An 8720-nucleotide genomic window follows, 5' to 3' on the forward strand; every position below is an offset into this window, starting at 1 on the left:
AAATGCAAAAATGTTATTTACTATACTAATAGATTAGAGAAGAACCTAAACCACAATACAAATGTTTGATTCATTCAATGTATAAACCAGCTGATTAAAATATATATGAAGTCACATAGACAAAAAGAGTACCTAACATATTTTGAGTCAGTTGATATTTCTCCTTTTCATCTGTTCATCATCTGTAAAACATTTACTGGACTTGGTTGCAGGTCGGGCATGCGAATTTGGCTTCTCACAACAAGATTGGGCAGTAGCAGGGGTGAAACAGAATATAATTCTATAACTAAAAAGAGTGTAAGTGTTATAATATTGTATTTTGATGTTAGTGTTGAAATTAACAATATTAACTAATGATGACATCATAAGAAAGAAAAAAAAAATGGTATTTTGATAGAAAAGAATAGCATAGCACTGGTATGTTAGAAGAAAAAACGTGTCCTTTTTTACTTCTAAATAATTTGGGCAATTGTTCTTTGTTTTCCATAGCCTAAGGCCACGAGTGCACATGTTCATAGGCTCGTTGTGTTAACCTTGGGGAACGGTCGGCACTTAGATTGCATCGAGGTCTGGCCGAATTCGCTTTCAGGGCAGTGGTTTTTCCATGGCAAAACAAAATCTATTTGCTTAACATTAGTATTGTACTCTTCTCACTTTTCCAACAATCAGGTGGGGGGCCAATGGAGACTGTGTCTTAATGGAAAGATATTTCAAAAAATAATAAAAAAGGGATCTGACTATTAAAAGCAATTAAAGAGAAATAAGGGAAGATGATTCTTAAACCTTTTACCAACGCGGGACACACATATACAATCAATTTTGCCATTGTCCAACATCTTGTTCGTCGATGGATCATTTACTCTTCCGTGGAGCCGTTTCATGTTTCAGACCATTTCATTCAGTTTTGTCAAACAGAAGACAAATTTAAATTACGACATTTGTTCATGCACTAATTTGGTTCACAGTGGTTTGAGAAATTTGAAAAGTGGTTATACAAAAATTATAAATACAAATATATAAAGCATATATCAACATTCCCACGATGCGCGGGTCACAATCTAGTGCAAATAATATTTACGCCCGTCCCATATCGGTGCTGGAATCCGATACTTATTTAAATTGATTTTTCACTATATATGAAACAATGAGTGGATGTAAAAAAAAAATAATCTATCCTACTATATTTTCATTCCCCTCTTTATGTTTCTCTTTTCTTCCTATAATTTCCAGTTTTCATCTACTCGTTTTAATTGTAACCTAAGAATGCCGTGAGCACTCCATTTGCTGCATTTTTCAAAGTAAAATATATTACATGATTCAAAGGAGCATTATAGAAAAGCTTTTAATACAACTTTTTTGAAAGAAGCCTTCACATGTCACAACCTTCTAATACTAAGTAGGATTTAGAATGTGAGAGAAAATCTCCAAATCACCAAGTACTAAATATCAAGACCGGATTAGAAACAATTAGAGGCAAGAATATTAAAGAAAACTGAAACTCTGTTGAATAAGTTTTCTCAAGACCATTTTGTTTACACAAGCATATTAGATGTAGAAGAATTCTGTTAAGTTTATACTTGCTAACATAGTGTTTTTTTTCTTTCTTTTTTCTGTAAAAAATATGGCACAGGTTTTCAGAAGACATCCAATGGAAACTGGTTCTAATGTAAAATAATTGAAACTGAAACAATTTTTTTAGAGACTAATTACAACAATAGAAGAGAAAAATAGAGAGAAGAAAAGGATTTGAGTGGAATGTGACAGTTTAAATTGGCTTCCCATGCAATGTAAACATGGCGTGTTGTCAGTTAATATGTTAGAACAACAAACCAGTTCAAAAATCAAGATTAAAGGAACAATAAACGCAAATAAGGAACACACGATGTTTGGTAACGAAGTTCAGCCAATATTGCCTACGTCTCCGACTGCAGAGCAGCTGCAGTGCCTTTGTATTATCAGTGAAATATTAGGGTTTACAGTGCACAACTTATATTTAAACTCTACAATTCATATTACAACATCATCCCTGAACTGTACCCCCAGCCGCCACGCCTCAACAAATGTTTGAACATTTCTCTCTTGCTCCGCTTGATATTGACCTTGCCCACTTACCAAGTTATCATTAACAATGATACATACTCAGTAACTGACAAACATTGTTCCTTTTACTCATTTATTGGTGGTCTTTTCCCTCTTTGAACTTGGATTTTTTTTTTTCTTTATCATCATCTTCTGAAAAATTAGTGTTATATTTTATTCTGATGTAAAAGTTAACTAATCTTATTTATTGATGGCAAAATAACAAACAAGAGAGAGAACATGCATGTAGTAAAAGGAGTAATCCTAAAACCTATAAAAGAGGAAATTTATACCTTAGATTCCACTGCAGCCATCTTATTGCAAGCAATCAATCCCACTTGAAGCCCTTGGTAAATTTTCAAGATGGATAAAATATTTCAAAAACAAAGACTAATTAAGCCACCAATTCTGTTATATGAAATTGTAAACAATTACTAATTATTGTCTCGAAATTTAGAATCAATAACTTTCTTTTTGGGAAAAAAAAAATATCTGTCTTCATATCTTATCAATTTGAGATGGTGTATGGAAAAAACATAATGGCTTTATCAATGAATGCACACACACAAAATACAAAGGTTTATTAGAAAGAAGACAGTAAGCAACATAGGTTCGATGTAATGGTGAATTTTACAACCTAGGAGAGGACCAAAGTTTAATCTCTGGATGATACAATTGTCAGGAAAGATGCTTACAGTTGGACAAACACATGTACTATAATCCTAAATTATTCCTATGACGCAATTCAGACATTCATAAATATTTTCCATATATTTTAAAAATCTGAAGGAAAAAAAGGTTTAAAAAAGAAAGGTAAAAGGCTAATCACCTTAAGGAACGTATAAAAAAGAAAGGGTTCTAATTGAGCAACATCATGAAAACATATTATTCTAATAGATTCGAGACGAATTTAACTCATGTTCGAAATGTTTGACACAAATTACGACCAATGCATTAAAACCAACTCATTAAAATACATATGATGTCAAATAGACAAAAAGAGTGCCAAACATATTTGCGGTCAGGTGTTGTTTCTCCATTTCATCTGTTCATGATTAATAAAACATTGACTGGTCAAGGTTGCAGGTTGTACATGGAAATTTGACTTCTCACAATAGCAAGATTGGGCAGAAGTAGGGGTGACAGAGAATACAATTATATGAATTGAAAAAAAATGAGTAATTGTTGTTATATTGTATTTTGATGTAACTATTGAAAATAAAAATATTAATTGATGATCACATAAGAAAGGAACAAAAAAGAAGTATTTCAGTGACTCACCCCGATAGGAAACTCATGTGATAAGTTCATCATCGATAACTATGGAGGGAATGTGAGAAATCTTACGCCACTCTTTCCCTCGCTTCCTCCGCACACTTGCTTCTAGTAATGGACACCGAGTCATACTTAGCACTGAAAGAGAGGAAGGCAATCCTTTTTTAGGAAACATCTTGAGTTTGGGAGCATTAATTATCTCAAGTTTGTTAGGCATGTTTCCTACACTATGTTTCGGGCACTTACTTAGTAATAAAGTTTTTAGACTAGGAATCTTTGTAGTCCTTGTACCTCCATTCAAATTCCATTCCTCCCACTCTTGCATATCCTCAAAGTGTAGAGTCACCAAGGAGGGGAATGGTTGAAATGAAGAACGGTCACTTCCATAGAACTCAGTACCAATTGTCTGTATTGATTGCATCCCTTTAATAATGAGCTCTTTTAGATTGCCCAACTATCCAAGGGGAGGAAGCCATAAACAAGCATCACAATTCGAGATCCTTAAAGACATCATGTTTCTAAATAAAATATCACCCAACCAAATTGGAAAGCTGATTCCACCATAGCCTTTGATGACATGCCGTCATTACGTAATTTTTAGGACTTATTTTGGTAATTTTGATAGAGTTCTGAGCAATATGAAATATCCAGGGGTGTTAAAAGCAAGAATTTTAGAAGAACTGAAGGCAACAAATCGTGTCACGATTTCCACCACTGTGGCATGATTTTATGACCAAAGAGGCATGTTTTTAAGTTGCTGAAATCGTAATATGATTCTTGATAGCGTGCCGCGATTTTGAAGAAGGATCTGGAAGGATTCTAGGGTTTTGAAGCAATCGCGGCGTGATTTTTCACTACCGTGACGCGATTTTGGGCGCAGCCAAACTTGCCTATTTAAGCTGAAGTCAGTTCTAAACACAGGTGTGACGATTTTGTAGATCAAAAGTGCGATTTTGAGACCTGAAGACTGCTAGAAGGGCGATTTCATCCTCCTTTACTCAGTTCATGTATGTTTTAATTATTTCATTGATTATGCTATTTGTAAACTCGATTATGATGAGTAGCTAAATCTCTCAGAGATTAGGTCCGAGATGAATCTATGTAACCCTAATTGATCTATGTTGCTGTGAAACTCTATTTATTATGAATGACAATCTAGTTTTTATTCAATTCAATTGTTATTAATGCTTTTTATATCTTGATCACATATAAACCTAGTGAGATTGAATGACTACTGACCATAGCTTTCAACTTAGACCTAATTGAATTGTTCTAATAAATAGGGTTAGTCTAGGAATGGATAATCGTTTGTTAGTGATATTAGGTTAACGTGATTAAACCTTCGAAGATTATTAGACCGCCTAAGGGATTAGGGGATGTAGTTTAAGAAGAGGGTCCTAACTCAAGGGATTGATTAGGACTAATTTGTTAACTATCGTGAAACTAGAGAATCATTCATAAGAATAAGTGCAATATACCAATTAGGGAAACATTAAAGGATTCGACAGACCTGATTTCATCTCTCTCCATATTTTCTTAATCAATCTTTATTTTCTGTTACTTGATTTCATAAAATCAAACCAAATCTACTGCCTAGTGGCAAAACAATATAACCTTTATACCTCCTATTTAATAACACGATTGAGTTATTGAGATTAACACAGTCCTTGTGGGAACGATATTTTTACTACTTCGATAGTTTTTTGGTACACTTGCCAATTGTCTATCAAGTTTTTGGCGCCGTTGCCGGGGACTGTTGTATTATTTCAACAAGGCAATTTCATTATAATTTAGGATTTCTGCAATTTATTTTCTGTTTTTAAAAAATAGATATATATATATATATATATATATAAATATATTATTTGTTTCAGTATTCATTAATTACTTTGTATCGTGCAGTGCTACTAAGGTATTTTGATGTTTATGCGAGGTAGACGGTGTAACGCCCGTCGTAAATTATTTAATTATTTAGAAATATATTTATATATATTTATATGATTTATGAATTTCAGTGATTTATGAGGTTTACGTGATTTTATGAGAGATATATGATTTATCTGAGAATTATGTGATATATGCGATGTTATGATTTTTAGAGATGTTATGAGGTGTTGAGACTTATTTTATTATTTAATAAAATAAGATATGAAAATAAAATAAAAATATTAGAAGTTGGGCTGTGAGGTGAGATGAGTAAGTTTAGAGGTGAGTAGAGTAATGTGGAAAGATAAATAGGGCAGACATAAGTTAGAAACACAATACGTACGTTTTTGGAGAAAAGGGAGAAAAGTCAGAACAAGAGGAGAACAAGGGGAAGGCTGCGATTTTCTACAATAACCAGGTAAGGATGAGACTAACTTTCAATATCATTAAGGGTATGATTTTTAGAAATGGATTTAGCATGATTAGGTTGAGTTTTGGTGAGAATTGGGAATTAGGTTTAAGACCGACTTTGATGATTGAACCATGAAAAGATGTTAGATTGATGTAAAAATTAGTGTACAGACCTTAGATATTACCTAGGGTGATAATTAGATGCTACTTGGATGAAAGAATCATGAAGATAGGTGAAAAGTTGTGATTTTTAGGTTTCTGGCCGTACTGACATTCATCGCTCGCAACTGCGAGCAGTAACACTCGCAACTGCTAGCTAGGAACCATCGCTCGCCATTGCGAGCAACACAACTCGCAACTGCGAGTAACCCGTAACGCTCGCTATTGCGAGCAAAGTAGCTCTCCATTGCGAGCAAGGTCTTTAGGAGTTCCAGAGAGCACGTTTTGCTTGCCATTGCGAGCAAAGTTACTCGCCACTGCGAGTTAGGCTGTTAGTTGCCCAAAATTGTTCCGATGCGGTCCTTTCACACGTGTAGTCCTGAGTTGATCTTAGAAGTAAGAATGAGGGTTGTTTAGGATGTTTCCAAATGTTACAGGAGTCTGTTTATAGGACTGAGATGATTAGTAATGTTTCATGAACAATGTTATGATGTTTTATGATGTTTATATTGATGTAATTCATTCCCTAAATGATGTTGAGACATTCCAGCACTGTTATATGTTGTAAATCTGTTGCTGTTCATTGCTGCTGACCTTTAAAGTCTTGAAATTGCATGAGTCGGTCCAAGTTGTAAGAGTTTAAGAAGTTGTCCATGATTATGGAATTGTATAAGATGTTCACGTTGTTGTCTAAGTTATAGGAAGATTGAGTCCATTGCATACTAATTAAAGATGGGGGCTCTAGGCCCGGCAGATTTATGCTCAAACTACGTTGGGGGTTTTATGCCCGACAGCTTTATGCTCAAACTACGTTGGGGGCTTGAGGCCCGGCAGCTTTATGCTCACATGTTGAAGAGTCTAATTACGCTCATTATGTTGGGGGCTTGATACCCCGAATGGTACCACATGCATTTGCATTTCAAGAAGTTTCACGATGATTTAAGTTGTTAAGAGTTGCATTGTTAAGTTGTGTCGCATTTTCGAGTTAGTGTCAAGTTGAATATGATGTCTAATGATGATTTAGAAGATGACGTTGATTATGATTTACTGATGATATTGATTATGAATTGATATTATGCTAAGTAATAAAAATTGATATGATAGATATGTTTATGTTGTTAAATGCACTTGATGAATTATATGCTTAATTTATTGACTGTGAAATCTCACCCCTTCTGCTTGAAAATGTTGCCCTTCATATGGGTAACTTGCAGGTAATAAAGACTAGAGGCGTTCGTGAGTGGACTCCTCACATTGTGTCTAGGTGCTCTGATACGTAACGGGATGGGGACTTGCTTTTACTACTATTCCTTACGTGTCTTTATGAACTTTTTATTAATAAATGTTGAACTGAAACTATGAGATTTTTGATGAGGCCTGCATGCCAAGACTTTTATTATGTTGAACCATTTTCCGCTGCGAAGTTTCAGATTTTATGATGTTGAATTTTGAGGGATAATTCTTATTATCTATTTTATGATTTTCAAGAAGTATGTGACATTCCGTTTATGATTTAAATACTCTGATTTTATATGAAATTTTCATGTTGGGAAAACGGGGTGTTACAATTGGTATCAGAGCAGGTCGGTCCGTCCGGCCAAGTAGTGAGTCGAGTTATGTCTTTAGCAGTTGGAATACCATTATTATGTTATTCTAATTGTTGTGTGTTGTGCAGAGAAGAGACATGGAGGCTGCAAATTTTATCTGTTATAAGAGAACTAGAATGGCTGGAAGGAATGATGCTGCGATGGCTGCTGCATTGGAAGCTGTGGCCCAAGCTATAGGACTACATCCAAATGCTGGTGCTGGTGTTAATGCTGAAGTGAGAATGTTGGAGGCCTTTCTGAGGAATCATCCTCCCACTTTCAAAGGAAGGTACGACCCTGATGGAGCACAGACGTGGCTCAAAGAGATTGAAAGAGTTTTCAGAGTTATGCAATGTACTGATGATCAGAAGGTGCGTTTCGGTACGCACATGCTGGCAGAGGAAGCTGATGACTGCTGGGTGAGTCTCCAACCTACCCTAGAGCAAGATGATGCGGTTATTACTTGGGCTGTGTTTAGGAGAGGGTTCCTAAACAAATATTTTCCTGAAGATGTTCGCGGAAGAAAAGAGATCGAGTTCCTTGAGCTGAAGCAAGGAAACATGTCAGTGACAGAGTATGCAGCAAAGTTTGTGGAGCTGGCTTAGTTCTATCCACACTATACTGGGGACAATGCTGAGTTTTCTAAGTGTATCAAGTTTGAGAATGGTTTGTGTGCTGATATTAAGTGAGCCATTGGTTACCAACAGATCCGTGATTTTTCTGCCTTGGTGAGCAGATGCAGAATCTATGAAGATGATAGCAAAGCTCACTATAAGATTGTGAGTGAGAGGAGAGGTAAGGGCCAGCAAAGTCGCCCAAAGCCTTACAGTGCTCCTGCTGATAAAGGAAAGAGAAGGGCTAATGATGAGAGGGGGCCGAATAGGAAGGATGTTGTTGCTGAGATCGTTTGTTTTGCTTGTGGCGAGAAAGGCCATAAGAGTAATGCTTGCAATAAGGATATTAAGAGGTGCTTTCGTTGTGGTAGTAAAGGACATACACTTGCAGAGTGTAAGCATGGAGACGTTGTGTGTTTTAACTGCAATGAAGAGGGTCATATTGGGTCTCAATGCAAGAATCCGAAGAAGGCTCAGACCAGAGGAAAAGTTTTTGCTTTGACTGGCACTCAGACTGAAAATGAGGATCGTTTGATCAGAGGTACTTGTTATATTAACAATACTCCTTTAGTTGCTATTATTGATACTGGTGCTACACATTGTTTTGTTGCTTTTGATTGTGCTTCTAAGTTGGGTCTTGTTATGTCTGATATGAATGGGGAAATGGTTG

This window comes from Medicago sativa, chromosome 3, assembly GCF_051527215.1.
Source record: "Medicago sativa cultivar Bolivia chromosome 3, Bolivia_mono, whole genome shotgun sequence".
NCBI classification, from domain to species: domain Eukaryota; kingdom Viridiplantae; phylum Streptophyta; class Magnoliopsida; order Fabales; family Fabaceae; genus Medicago; species Medicago sativa.